At 42.1% G+C, this 15,373-nt stretch overlaps 1 pseudogene across 1 annotated transcript; it reads right to left on the bottom strand.

Annotated features, from left to right (window-relative positions):
- Positions 1-12,391: 12,391 nt before the first annotated feature.
- Positions 12,392-13,347, bottom strand: LOC307115005 (ribose-phosphate pyrophosphokinase 1-like; annotated as a pseudogene). The gene has a single exon. The product of its transcript is annotated as a ribose-phosphate pyrophosphokinase 1-like (transcript).
- Between the last annotated feature and the right edge of the window lie 2,026 nt (positions 13,348-15,373).

The following is a 15,373-nucleotide window of genomic DNA, read 5'->3' as shown; positions in this document are numbered from 1 at the left end:
TGCTTCTCTCTTCTGACAGCAGAACTGTTCAAAAATAAAATGAGGCTTATTTAAAATATTTAAGTATTTATATGTCAAGCTTGCTCAGGTGTCAGAGCTGTAAATTGAGGCCCCTGATAGGCTAGTTCTTCCCCCCCCCCCCCCCCATGTAAAATAGTTCTGGCACTTTTGCACCAAGGAAACGAACACCGTGTGTCTGGAGCAGGAGGAGCTTGCACTGTACATCTTCCAGGTTCAATTGGGAAGTTTCTGCATACAAATAGTCTGCATACAATAGGCAGTTCTGCTCTACTGGGTCTTAAGCAAAAGTAATTACACACCAAGTGGATTTTCTTGTTTCTTTTTCCTTGGCCCAGATTGTTATTCTGCGAGAAAAGATTTACATGCCCCCAAAGAATCTGGTAGCAAAGGTCTAGAAAAGCTTCACTTCCCCAGTCAGCTCATCAGTTTACTGCGGAGGATTTTATAAATAATTAGAATATTGGCCACCCTCTGATTTAGACCCTCAGATTCTCCTGGTACTTAGCACCAGATGGCTAAACATTTGGGTAAACTAGCCTACTGTTGGCATTTTATTTTTTATTTTAAACATTCTCCAGACAAATTTATGAAAGCCCACTGCCCCAGCTACCAAATGTGCACAAATCACCCTCAGTTAAACCATGCTCCTTAAATTCAGACACAATTACTTCATAATGTACTTTTCTAATCTCCTTTTCAGATAATGCCACTCCATTCTACTGTGAGTAACCCTGCATGCGGCCTTCTTCCTTACTTCCCAGTAAGTCATTCATTTCCGTTTGCTTCTTTAATTCTGCTAGAACACAGGCTCTCCTCTGCTTACTCTTTGCCACTGTGCTGGGTCAGAAATCATTTCTCTGCATGGGTCAAGTGCTCTGGGCATACAGATTTATGTGTACTTCCCAAACTAGCTAGCCATAGACCCCCATGCCTTTGTGTTGGCTTCTCCGGCTCTTCATTGTATCGGTTTTCATTAAGTAGCTTAAATGTCAGTTCCTCTATGATGTAAAGCCATGCCTGACTTCTCCAGGTAAACCTAGCACTTCTTTCTCTTGGTTCCTATAGTCCTCTGCACATATGTTCAATACTTGAGAGCAATTACTATTGTGCTGGATTTGCTTATTTCTATATATGTCTCCCCAGAATTCTGAAACTCTTTGATAGTTGGGACTTTGTCTTAATATCTAAGTATCTCTAATAATCATAATCAGCATTGAATAAATGTGGATTACTAAATAAATGATTACATGTGTGTAGGACTATCCCCTTGGCATGGAAATGAAACAGTCAGGAGCTTTTGGTGAAATATAGTCTAATGGTCTCACCCAATATGGGAGGCTTGGAAATATAGTCCAACTGCAGTCGCATGACTGGTGAAGAGCTGGCTTGTCTGCCACAGGAACTGTGTTATCAGGAGGAAACATCTTTGGAAATGTTAGATCCTTCTTTTAAATAAAAATTGTATGATTATGTAGTGAATCTGATCATTCTTTTTGCCTTAACATCTATTTTTGTCTGATATTAATATAGCTACACCAGATTTTCTTTGAGAGATTTTTATCTGGAACATTTTTTTTTGTTATTAAAAATTTTATATATTTATGTTAATCATTTAGATGTTTCTTGTGAAGAGCATATAGCTGAAAACTTCTTGTACATACAACATGACAATCTTTATTGATAAATTTAACATTTAAATTTGAATTGTATGCTTAATGTCATTTATGATATATTTGGATTTAATTCCTCCATCTTATTTTATAGTTTTTTTATTTGCTTTTTTATATGGTCCTTTTCTCTTTCGCTGCCATCCATTAAAAATATATGGAATTTTAAAAATTCAACTTTCCCCTTAACCCAAGTATGTGCATCATCACTTTTCTAGCTAATGACAAACTGTTTTTGTAAAATGGCTTTACCAGTTTATATTCCCACTAGAGGCCCAGTGCATAATTGAATCATGCACATGTAGGGTCCCCTACACGCTTTCGCTTTCGATCACGGGGGAGCTGGGTGTCTATCCGCTGGTGCACCAGGCCTTTCGGAAGCCTCCGCCCCGCCGGAGGCTTCTGAAAGGCCTGGTGCCTGAGCGGACAGGCACCCAGCTCCCCTGCTTTTGATGGTCCGCGGTGGGACGTGAGCTCACTGCCCCAGAGGCCCCTTTTGTGCCGCAGCACAGCCATGGCACAGACGCTGAGCTCGATCCGCCGCTGGCGAGGCGAACTCAGCATCCCACCGGCCCAATCGGCCACCCGGGCCACCCCGAGTCCTGCCCCCCCGCGCCTCCTGGCCAATCGCGGGCATAGCGAAGGTAGGTCAATTTGCATATTTGTCTATTATTAGGTAGGATTAGTAGCCGTATGCAAATTTTCTTTCCTTTGCATTATCACCTACACTTGCTATTTGGCTTCTGTTATGTTTGGCAATCTGGGAGGTGTGCAATGGTATTTCAATCTGTTTTAATTTGTATTTAGCTGATTACTAGTGAGGGTGATCATCTTTTTATGTATTTAGTGTCCACTAAGATCCTTCTTTTCTAAAGATTTTTTTTCTTATATTTAGGCCTTTTTTTCTACTAGGATGTTCATTTCTTTCACATAAATTAGTCATAGTTTTTAAAAAATCTTCTCTATGCTAGTCCTTTGCCAATTATATTTGTTGCAGATGTCTTTTTCCACTTTGTCGCTCATTTCCTTCTCTTTCTAAGATGCCTTTGGATGAAGAATTTTTAATATCAATGTAATTCAATTGATCATTTTTTTCTTTCTGGGTAGTAATTTTTGTATTTTAAAATATCTTTCCCTCCCTTGAAATCAGGGTCATAGAACACGCTAACAGGGTTGATGGAGGCCTCATAGGGTGGCGGTGGGTCATCAGGCTGGTCAATGTCTGGGAACTTTACGAAATGTATGGAGGCGGAGGGTTAGGGAAGTGGAAAGTCCTGCCTTCTCCATCATCAGAAAGGTGCAGCGGCTGCGTCTGGGCCATAATCAAAGCCGGGGATCCTCTGGTCAAGGTTAAAGTGGTGCAGGTTTGCTCCAATCAGGGACTCAATGTGCTCCCGGTGGACCCTGAAAAGCAGCAGGGACAGGATGAGAAAGGAGGAGATGCAGCTAACAATGAGACGCATCCCTCTGGCCATGGCGTCGAACAGGCCATTCCCATCTGGGCCCAGGCACAGGAACTTGCAGCACTCCGGGGGTCCTTGCGGTACTGCTGGCAGCCCTGGCCACGCACATCTCCGCTCCCCTCATGGCAGGTGCAGCTGGCACAGGTCCTCTCCTTTGCGGTGAAGTAAAACCCTCCACCCACCACGTTGTCCTTGCTGTCAGCACACGTTTGACTTTTACACAGAAACGAAGACTCCTCGTAGCCGTTCTCTGCATGGCAGCCTCGCAGGCCTCGGTGCGGAGGGCGGGGAAGTGGAAGCACCGGAGCTGGGCGCAGAGCTGGTCGTTCCTTCCAGACGTGGCCGAGGCACAGGTGGGGCCCGGGCCGGACGCCTCCAAGGACCCAGTGAGGGCTCCTCCCAGGGGCCTTCTAAGCAGCTGTTCCTGCCGGTGACCACACACCAGGAGCAAACCCACAACGTGTGCTGGTCCCGCCGAGCGAAACTCCGCGGTGGCGGGTCCCACTCTTGGGCCAGGATGCAGCGCAGCTCCGGGTCGGTGGGGAGGGTGGCGAGGGGCCCAGGTCTGTGCCGCGGCCCAGGAATGCCCCCCACGCTCCCCACGCTCCCCATGCGGGGAGACCCTGCAGCAGCCTTCACAGTGGTGCCGCCGGCCCGACCCTTCCCTGGGAACATGAAGGAGGCCGAAGCGAATGGGCCATGTCGCACTCACTGCGTGGAAATACCTGGGATCCACAGCTTCCTCCCAAGGGACTGGCATTCCCGACCTTCCCCTGGGGAGGAAGCTGTGGAGAGATGAACGGAGGATAAACGGTGCCCAAGGCAGACAGCGTGCCTTCCTGCTCATGCTCGCCGCCCCCGAGCCGTTTATCCTCCGTTCATCTCTCCAGGCAGCCGCGTGGGAGCAGGGTGGGGGCTGAGGGTAAGTAGGGGAGACCAGGCGTGAAGAGGTGGTGGTAGAGGGCTCCGGTGGGCCAGACTGCACAGGCCTCGGGTTCTGACGCACTCTGGACCGCAGCCTGGGGTTCCGACTTCAGCTCCGTGCTAGATGGTGGCCCTGTTTCTCAGCCCTAGTGGGCCTGTTCCTTAGTCCTAGTGGGTTTGACTCAATGGATAGAGCCTCGGCCTGTGGACCAAAGGATCTTGGGTTCGATTCTGGTCCAGGTCACGTACCTTGATTGCAGGCTCCTGGTCAGGGCACGTGGAGGGGGCAACCAATCCATGTGAGAGAAACACATCGATATTTCTGTCTTTCACTCTAAAAATCAATGGAAACTGGTGAGGATTAAAAAATAAATAAATAAAAATAAAAATTCTTGCGGGCCCAGGCCCAGTGGCTTAGCTAGAGTGTCATCCTGATATGCCAGGGTTGCAGGTTTGATCCCCAGTCAGGGCACGTACAAAAATCAGCTGATGAATGCCAACAAATCAGTGTTTCTCTTTCTAAAAATCAATAACTAAAAAAATATATCAAAAAACAATTCTTGTGGCAAAGCAGCACACAGGTTGAAAATTAATGCCCTAGATCATTTATTTATAACTAGAGGCCCAGTGCACAAATTCGTGTACCAGTGGAGTCCCTCAGCCTGGCCTGCAGGATCTGGCTGAAACCAGCTCTCCGACATCCCCCAAGGGGTTCTGGATTGCAAGAGGGTGCAGGCCAGGCCAAGGGACCCCTCCGGTGCATGGACCAGCCAGTCTTGCTCAGTCCTGATCACTGGACCCCAGCAGCAAGCTAACCTACTAGTTGGAGTATCTGCCCCCTGGTGCTCAGTGCATGTCATAGCAAGCAGTTGAGCCGCCTTAGCATATCATTAGCATATTACGCTTTGATTGATTGAATGGCTGACCAGAGGACTGGACACTTAGCATATTAGGCTTTTTTATGTAGGATTTGTAATAAGCCTCTTTCCCCTCGCCCCAGTTTATAATAACACTTCTGTCATATATCGCATTTCCCTCAATTTGTGATAATCTTTCCCTCAATGTGTAGTAACATCTCTGTCATGTATCACACATCTATATGTGTTTGTGTTAATTTCTGGGCACTCTTTTCTGTTCTCTTGGTCTATTTATATATCTCCTCAGCATTACTAAACAGTCATGTTTACTCTAGTTTGTAATAATTGGTACTATCCTGTGGCAGATTTCTTTCTAATCCATCCAATGTAGCCTTGAGATATAACATTCTAGGTTCTAGGGGTCAGCACATGCCCTCAAGGTGGGAGTCATTTGAGTACCAATTTATCACACTGCATTCCTAATGCTTCATTTTGTGGCATCTGAGGATTTCCTTTATTTCTTGGATTCTTAGATATGCATTTAAAAGAATCTTTATTAGAAATCATCTCCCATTGGTGTTTTTTTCTGGATGTTTTTCAGAATATTCTATTCTCCATATCGCCAGGGGACAAAGCCTACTCTATTTGGCACAGAGAAACTATCTGCTTTCAAGAAAATGTCTAGATTTTAAGGGAAAATATTACTCTAAAATTTTTGAGAGATGAACATGTGGAGGAGGATGGGAAAGAGGAGTTTAGTTTTATGAGTTATTCCCATCATCACACAGTCAATTATTCTTAGATCTTGATAGGTTCTGCCAATATTGCAGAACCTATTAAAATATTGCATCTAGAATGAAATATTTTCATAGAGATGGTTAGCAGCCTACCATGACTTTTTTTTTTATAACAAATACTCAGTAAATTTATCTCGGTTGATTGATGATAGTATCTCAAAAGACAACTTTTCAAAAACAAACATTTATATTATCCTGACCATGTGCCAGATACCATTTTAGACGGCTTATAAGTATTAGCTCATGTAATACTCATACAACTTGATGAAGTAGGTAGTGTTATAACAGATGGATTAACCAAACTTGGAATAATTAATTAGGTTGCCTAATGTCAACAGCTGGTAAGTGGTGGAGGAGGGATTTGAATCCAGACAGCCTGTCTCCAGAGTCAGTACTTTTAACCACAATACTATGCATCATTTAGCTCATGTTTCTCGGGAGTTTATTGTCTCTGATAGGTGGTAAAGTCTTAGTGATAGAACACGATCATAAACTTGGAGGAGGGAAATAAGAAATTATATAAAGTTATCTCACTACCTATATTTGGCATAATTCACAATAACTTGGCAGTGAAATGTCAAATGTAAGCACAATTTAGAAGTAGACTATAGCATGCTCTATTTTATTCATTCAACACTTTTGAGTATCAGTTATGTGGCGAGTATTTTGCTTCACGCTGAGGTTAAAAATATAAATAAGACAAGCCCTCCTGTAATTCTCACTTATAGAGTCTAGCAGGAAGTTTATCAGAATGGCAGAAGTGGTTTAATTGAACAGAGGTATTTCTCGGTTGTACAGTTGGGGGTGGGAAGTGTAAGAGAAAAAGGTAAATATGTATAAACACAAGCAAGCTGGAAGAGGAATTGTTTTGACCGTTTGCTGACTTGTTCCTATTGTACCTGTTCTAGTGACCTCTTTCTGTGTTTCTGGGACAGTACCCAGGATTTCTTTCTTCTCTGCTTTGGACACTGCAACTAAGATGTAGATATGATGTATACTTTTGAGTATGTTTGTTTTCGGGAAACTGGTGAAGAAGGAAAAAGAAGATGACATGTCACAGAGTTCACTAATTGTCTGTTTTCTTGGAGCGTGAAACAGGGAAAGCAAAATTGCAGTGTTGTCAAGTAAAAAGGCAAAAGCTTATCTGCAGGGTGAACGTGGCCACCATGACTTCTCATTCCAGTTGTATAATCAAATTGTATAGGACTTTGAACAATTTGTGCTTGAGCATTTTTTCCCCCCACTATCGAATGCTCCAAATTGGAAAATTAAGCAGAACCAAAGTATCAAAAATCAAGGCTGATAATAAAATATAGGTGTTCTGAGTTTTTAGGTTATTGTTCGCTTGCAAGTTTTGTATTTTTGTGAACACTTTCACGTCATGTAAATACTTTCAAAAAATCTGCACAATATGCTCTTCATATAGCGCTGACTCTCCTAGTCCACAATCAGTAATATAGTTTCTTGGGTTCCTCTTCCAGTAGCAGGGATAGCTCCATTCCACGCTTTCCATTTCATCTGGCTCCTTCTCTTTCTGTGACAAATACCGTGTAAGAGACCATTAAGTGGCATTCTGGAAAGATAAAACATTCATGTAAATTGATTGAATCAGAATAACCTAATTACTTTATTGATTTTCATACTAAGAAAATGTGTTTGTCATTGCATTTGTCATATGACATTAGAAACCACATAGAAAAACAATTTTAGAAAAATGGAGAAAAGAATTGGGCCAAAGCTTGCAAAGAAATACGTATTGAAATAATTCTTAAGGGGATATTAGTAACAAGATTTGTAGGCTAGATGAAACAAATAGAAAGCAGTAGCATCTTAACAATGAGGAAAGCAAATGGAAGTCAGGCACATAGCATATAAAAGCATTTCAAAGGTCTGGGAAGCCATCCCACTTGGAGCTTTGTGCATTATCCTTCACCTCATATGACAGGAATGGTAACAAAGCATCAATAAAGACAGCCCTGAGGAGAAAAGATCTTTAGGTCATAGCTCCTTGCAGAGACTAAAAAAAATGGTGTTGGTGCTCATTCTTGAGAAGGAAATGAAAGGTGAACATGACTAATGCAGATAAAGTTTGGAGTATAGAAAAGGTTTACGTAAGGAAACTCTTCAAGGATATAACAGTTCAAAAGCAAGAGGGCCTGAAATAGAACGAAGAAGGGACTGAGGTTTAAAGATTGTTATTAAAGAGTGCAGTTCAGATGTGGCAAATAATGGCCATCGGTGGCCCTGGAATTTTTCACTTAGGAAGAAGGAATTTGTTAGATACTTAGGTAAAGTTATAGAACAAAACAGTGAGTGTTGCAAGTATGACCTGGATGTTCTCTTTGGGAGAACTTTTATTTTCTATCTTGGAGTATATCTTATAGGCAGTTTGCTCAGAGGTCAAATATCACATCTCTTGGACAGTTGCTAGTATGTGATATGCTGCATTTACTTCATTGCTGCCAGTCAACCAATTTTTGTACATATGAAATTATATTTTGAAGTTTTTATTTACAAGCACATTTATATGTTGACATTAAAACCTGTCAGTGGAGAAAGCTGTGTTTACTAACTACATAATGAATACAAAGACATTCATAGGGGCTACTCAGGCAGATTTGGGAGGAGAGCAGAGTTCAATTCAGTCCAATTCAGTACTTTCTTTGTTAAATGAAAGTAAACTGCATGCACTTGAAACTTGTATTTTCCTGAGCTACATCAGCTTAAAGGTAAAAATGTGTTTATATTAATTACAGTAAATTATGGTTTTTTTCTGGATTTTATACTACCTATTATTTCATTATTTCCATCACTCCTCATATCTCCTCTATACAATTTCTAAGCATCTTCAGGGGTGTCTCCTGTGATTTCATACATAGGTGTTTTTAACGATTGCTAGTGACGTAGAGGCATTCTGCTGGATGCTTCTGGTGTCCATAGCTTCCTACGAGACACAGCCACTGAGCACCATCATCCCAAATGCCAATGCTGCCCTTGGGTGTCCTGTGCTCTGTGAGACCTCCAGTGATATGTAGGGCCCTCAGCCACACTCAACTTCCCCCTGCAGAGGTGGGAGGGGTCTCTTTCTCATGTTAGGTTTTTGGTTTTTTTTTGTCATGTGGATATCAAACCTGTGCTGCTTTGTCTAGGTGCCTTAGAAGTTTTAATGAAAAGAATATATATATGTAAATTCTAACCTAACTAGGATTGAGTCGGTGGGTCAGGGCAGATGACTGATTATAAACACTTTGTTTTTTTTCTTTGTTGGTGACTAAGGTTTTGTTATTGAGCCAAGTCATTTATATTCTTTGGGCATATTCATTCCCAAGGGGGCTTGCTTCTCAGTCCTGAGTGCAAATGGATTTTTTTGTTTCTCTCCTCCACCCATTTCTCCGAGTCTGCCAGAAATGAGCCACTCAGGTAAAAGCTGGGAGATCAGATTGAATGAGGACTCTTAGAACAAAGCAAAACAGAAACAAAATCAATAAAGGGAGGGGAGGAAAAGTAGAAGAGGAGAAATAGGCAAAAAAATATTAAAAGCAAAGAGTAGGTCAGTCTCCCATTCTATTTCCCCCCTTGCTCCATACTTGGAAATTCAATGTAAGCAGTGACTACCTTACAGGCATTCAGCTTGATGCTCTAGTTATTTCAGAGAGAATGCCGGAAATGCACCCCTTCGGTTGCTAAAGAGAAAGACATTCTCTTTATATCTCTTTCTGATTATCCTTAACTCCTGCCTTATGCTATAATATTTTTGTTGGTGGCTGGCTGCATATTTATAATATAGTTTTCCATGGCAGACAATCTTTTCCTTCATGCCACTTAATGGTCTTTTATGTGGTATTTGTCACAGAAAGAAAAGGAGCCAGATGAAATGGAACAAAAATTGCTGTGTCAGCCCAGTTTAGAATATCTTTTTCACAGATGTTTCGGTGACCTCAGGAAAGCTTGTGAGTCATCCAAAGCTGGCAGGGCCTCACTTTGGTTCCTTTGGCCTCCGGAAGGTAGAGCTACACAAGCTCACAGGCAAGGTGAGACAAGCCCCCGGTGCTGGGACAGCAGGCCATTTCTAAGGCTAGGATAGCTTTCTCTTCTCAAACAGTAGAAGCATGTCATGTTCATTTGCTGATGACCTTAGCTGCAGAGTCAACATCGACTGCAAGCAGCAAAATTAAGAAGACTATGGCAAGTTTCTATGGCATTATTACAACTTGCTGGATAATTTAAGGTAGTTCATTTTTTAAATTGAGAGAATTCACAAGCAGTTTTAATAAGTAGTACAGAGTTATCTCTTGTACACCTTGCCCAATGGTGTACAATAACCAAGTTATTGATTGACACGGATACAATTCAACAATCTTATTCAGATTCCCTAGTTTTACTTGCACGTGTATGTATTGTATGTACATGTGGTTTTGAACATATTAAGTCCTATAGTTTTATCATCTTGTAAGTTTATGTGCCCACCACCATAGTTAAGGTACTGAACAGTTTCAACACAAGGATCCGATATGTTGCCACTTGATAGCCAACCTACCTCCCTCCTGCCCCTATATCATCCTTAAACAATCACTAATCTGTTCCTCATTTCTATATTTTGCCATTTAAATAATGTTATATAAATAGAATCATACACTAGTTAAATTTTTAAAAACACAAACTTTATTTTTAGAGCAGTTTTAGGTTCACAGCAAGTGGAACAGAAAGTACAGGGAGTTCCCATATACTCCCTGTACAACACATAGCCTTCTCCATTACCAACATCCTCCATCAGAGTGGCACATCTACACTAATAAAAGAGAAAGATGCAAATTGACTGTACCTTCACGATGCCGACCAGCCAATCAGGAGTGAATGTTTAAATCAACCCAACAAAGATGGTGGTTAATTTGCATACACAGGCGCTGAGCAGCTGGGGGTGGGGCAGAACGCAGGCATTCTGCACCTCCCCAGCAGCCCTGGGCCTCTGGGGAGCATGGGAAGGCGGAAAGGCAGCTCTGGGCCAGAGTGAAGGCGGTGCTGGCAGCCAGGGGAAGGAAGGCCCATTCTTGCACGAATCTTCGTGCATCGGGCCTCTATTATAGTATAAGTGATGAACCTACATTGACACAGCATTTCACCTGAAGTTTATATATAAGTTCATAGTTTATATTTTTATATACAGTTCACTTTTGGTGTTGTATATTCTATAAGTTTGGACAAATGTATAATGACATATACCTGTCATTATAGTACCACACAAAATAGTTTCACTATCCTAACAATCCTCTTATTCTGCCTATTTATCCCTCCTCCCCTCTAACTCCTATAACCATTGATTTATTTACTGTCTCCACAGTTCTGCCTATTACAGAATGTTCTGTAGTTGGGATCATATATATCATAGTTGGATTTTTGAATTGGCTTTTTTTACACAGTATCATTTTCTGGAGATTCATTCACGTTGTTGCATTTTCTTATGCAATAATTTTTTTTTTTATTGCTGGTATTATCTCATGAGATGGATGTACCACAATTTGTTTAATCATTCACCCTTTGAAGGACATCTGGACTGATGCCAGTGTTTAGCTATTTTGAATAAATAAATCTCCTAGGTACATCCAGGCACAGCTCTTTGTGTGAATATAAATTTTCTCTTCCTTGGGATAAAGGCCCAGGAGCACAGTTGTTGGGCTGTATTGTGGTGAGTATTTAGTTTTATAAGAAACTGCCAAATTGTTTTCCAGAAGGACTGCATCATTTCACTATCCTACCCGCTACGTACCAGTGGTTCAGTTTCGGAACATAGCCTTGCCGGCCTTTGGTGTTGTCACTTTTTACTTTAGCCATTCTGATAGGTGTGTAGTGAAATGACATTGCAGCTTTAATTTTCTTTTCCCTAATGGCTAAAGATGCTGAACATCTTTTCATGTGCTTATTTGCCATCTGCATATCCTTTCCATGTGAACTTTCACAGAGTAAAATTTTAAATTTTGATGAGGTCCAATTTATTAGTTTTCTTTTTATGGATTGTGCTTTTGCTACCAATTCTAAGAACTCCACCTACTTCTAGATTCCAAAGAATTTCTCTTGTGCATGTCTTTCTCCAAAAAGTTTTAGAGTTTCAGGTTTTATATTTAAGTCTATGATCTATTTTTTTTTAAAAAAATGTTTTAATTGATTTTTAGAGAGAGAGGAAGGGAGAGGGCTAGAGAAATAGAAACATCAATGATGAGAGAGAATCACTGATTGGCTGCCTTCTGCATGCCCCTTTCTGGGGATCCTGGGCATGTGCCCCGACCAGGAATCTAACCACGATCTCTTGGTACCTGGGTCAACACTCAACCACCAGCCCGGCTGTGTGATCTATTTTTTTTTTAAACAAAGGAAGGGTTTCACTTTGTTTTTTAAAAGCCTCAGAAGTTATCCTATATAATAAGAGAGAAATATGCTAATTATCCGATATGCCATAACATCATGACCAATCTAAAAGTGGTGGAGAGCTACAGAAGGGTGGGGCAGTGGGCAGAGAGCTACAGGAGGGCAGGGCAGTGGGCAGAGAGCTACAGGAGGGCAGGGCAGTAAGCTATGAGCAGTGGAGAGCTACCAGCAGTGGTGGGCAGCTGAGGCAAGCGGCAGCGAGCTACTCGTGCACGGATTCATGCACAGGGCTACTAGTTTTCTTATAAAGGGGCATGGCTGAACAGGTAGGAAACAGATTCCCCATTGTGAATTCTCCTGATGGCTTCTTCAAGGGTCATAGAGATGTTGATCACCTGTATTTTGGAGCAATGCTTCATCTTATTCTCCTGAGGTATGGTATTGGTGACCACTACTGCTTCAAAGGATGCATTGTTAATGCGAGAAATGGCCAGGCTAGAAAACAGTCCATGAGTCAAGATAGCATAAACTCTGGTGGCTCCAGCTGAAAGAAGTTTGTCAGCTGTGTGGCAGATTGTCCCACAAGTGTCAGCTTTGTCATCACTAGAATGGATCACCTGATCTTTCACGTCTCCTACCAGCACCATGTGGTCCACTTCATTGGCCTTCTTCCATTCTTTGTGAATCAAGGCAAAGTCAACATTCAACAGGTCTGCAATGTAGGTAACTCTCTTAGCTCCCCCAGCATCAGGTGAGACAATAGTGCAGTTCCTCCACTCAAATATATTCTCCCTTATCTACTTCAGGACAGCTGGTTCTGTATACAAATTGTCCATAGGAATATCAGAAAGCCCTGGATTTGAGAAGCATGAAGGCCCATGGTAATAATATGATCTGAACCTGCTATGGGTGGCATATTTGTAACAAGCTTGGCTGAGAGTGTAACCCAGCTCTTACCCTTCTTATCCTGCCAGGCATAAGGGAAGCATGGTTTGACTGCAATAACTCAGCTGGCTGAAGCAATCTTACAGGCATTTATCATGATCCAAAGCTCCATTAGATTGTCATTAAATTCACTGCAGCCACTCTGAACAACCTAGACATCCTCTCCATGGACACTTTTGCTAATTTCAACACAGGTCTCCTGGTTGCTGAATTTCTTAACCACCACCTTGCCTACCTCCAGGCCCAGGCAGTCAGCAATTTTCTGGAACAAGGCCTGGAGGGAGCTGCTCCTGAAGATTTTGATATTCGGCATCTTGGCCAACTACCTTGGGCACTCTTTGCGCAGCAATCACTACTGCTGCTAGACCGGAACCAAAGTCAGCCCAGAGACTCAGTACCAAAAGCTTTGCCATACTACTCCACCATCTCCTCTATGATCTATTTTGAGTTAAGTTTTATATAAGGTGTAAGATTTAAATTAAGGTTGTTTTTTTTTTGGGGGGGGGGCTATGGATGTTTAATTGTTGCATTATTGTTTGTTGGAAAGGCTGTCCTTTCTTCATTGAATTGTTGCCACAACCTTTGCAGCAGGGTTCAGGACCTGAAGATGGGGCTGATGCACAAATGAAAATGCTATACAAGAAATATTAATTTAGAAGGCCTTGGAGGCCAGGGGGAGCCTCTTTCTTGAAGAGACACACCCACTTCTGGCCTGGTCTGCTATTTATTTACTTGAATACCTTTAGCAATGCATACAGGCATATTAATGGTAAAGTTTGGTAAACAGTAAAAGGATCATCAGGTTAGGGAATTGCCTTGAGCCACTACTATCTCAACAGACAAGGTGTTTAGTGTCAGCCCTGCTAACGCCCAAGGTCCATCAGTCTTCCACGTTCCTTGGTGCATTCTCGTGACAGTATCGGCAAGTGGTGGCTGCTCACATCTCCCCCTTTTTATTTTCTTAATAAATCTTGAAAAGTGTATGCCATCTGTAGAGCTTGAGTCCTTTTAGACTCTTCATTCTGCATCTGCAGACTAGAAATAGACATATAAGAACAAGAATGAGACAGACATGAGACAGACAATATGGTTATGCTGAGTCAAATGTAGGGAGATCCAATGAAAAGGACTGAGTTCTTTCATGTCCTTTTTAAATTGCTGCCAGGCATCTAAGGAACTAGTTTGTAGTAGGCTCCATTCTGGGCCATCAGTTCCTTATGGGTCCCCTTCTCAATCACTGTCCCCTATGACATGACAGCAATGATATTCAAGTTCTGGATGGTAGACAAACGGTGGACAATGACAATGCAGGTCCTACCTTCTCTGGCTTTGTCCTGGGCAACCTGCACTGTCACACAGCTGATGACTGCTAACATGGCAAGGAAAACATTTTCAGGTGTTCTTGGGGTTCTTGTTTCCTCACAAACTTGCTCAGCTTTCTGGACTGTCTTCTTCACCATCCCCCAGGTCATCTCCAGACTGTTTCTCATCAGTCTCATTCTCCTCCCATTCCTCATCTTCAGCATGTTGCTTGGGGCGACTTCTATCTATGGCTAGAGTAGTCGATTGTCTTCAGCCACAGGTACAGGGTGAGGCTCCAGGTGCAAGGTCCTCATTAGTCTGGTTAGTGCCTCTCTTGGATCCATGTTGAATTTTAATGTTCCTTGCAGGAATCCACATAGGCTTGGAGGAGTTTTCTGGAAATACATAAGCATATTCTCAACCAAAGGTTAACAAAGGGTCAGGACCCTTCCATAAACCAGACTCGGGATCTTTCCATCTAACCAAACCATTTTCCTTGGTTTATTCTGTACCAGTGTAATTCCATAGGTGTCTTGCCATCAGCATTACAAGTGAAAAAATTTAAAATAATTAAGGCTTGGTGTAGTCTACCTACAGGAGATTTCTCCAGCATGACTATCCCCCCTTTTTGTTTTCCAAGTTGGGATTTTAGCTGCTGATGTTGGCATTCTATAATTGCCTGTTCTTGGGAATTGTATGGTATTCCGGTAATGTGCCTATTGTAATAAAGTATGCATTTTCTTTTGTTAAAGGACCAGGCAGGGTAGTATGAGCCCTGATATGAGTAATATAAAAGGGATATTATCTTTTCTGTACAATTTGCTGTACCTGTTTAAATAGTATAAATAGACTTTGGTCACTGAGCTATTTTAATCGCGCAGTCTTAATTCTGTTTACCAGTCCAGCAGTATAGGCAGAATCAGAAATAACATTGAGAGGCTCTTTGAAATCCTGTAGTGCAGCCTTGATAGCTTCTAATTCAATTCTTTGCACAGAAGTGTGACTGGTCTGGATGACTCAGTCTGAATTCATTGCAT

The sequence above is a fragment of the Cnephaeus nilssonii genome (genome assembly GCF_951640355.1).
Source record: "Cnephaeus nilssonii genome assembly, chromosome: 1".
NCBI lineage: Eukaryota > Metazoa > Chordata > Mammalia > Chiroptera > Vespertilionidae > Cnephaeus > Cnephaeus nilssonii.
Note: the sequence above shows the minus strand (reverse complement) of the source record. Positions and strands in the feature narration are given on the sequence as shown.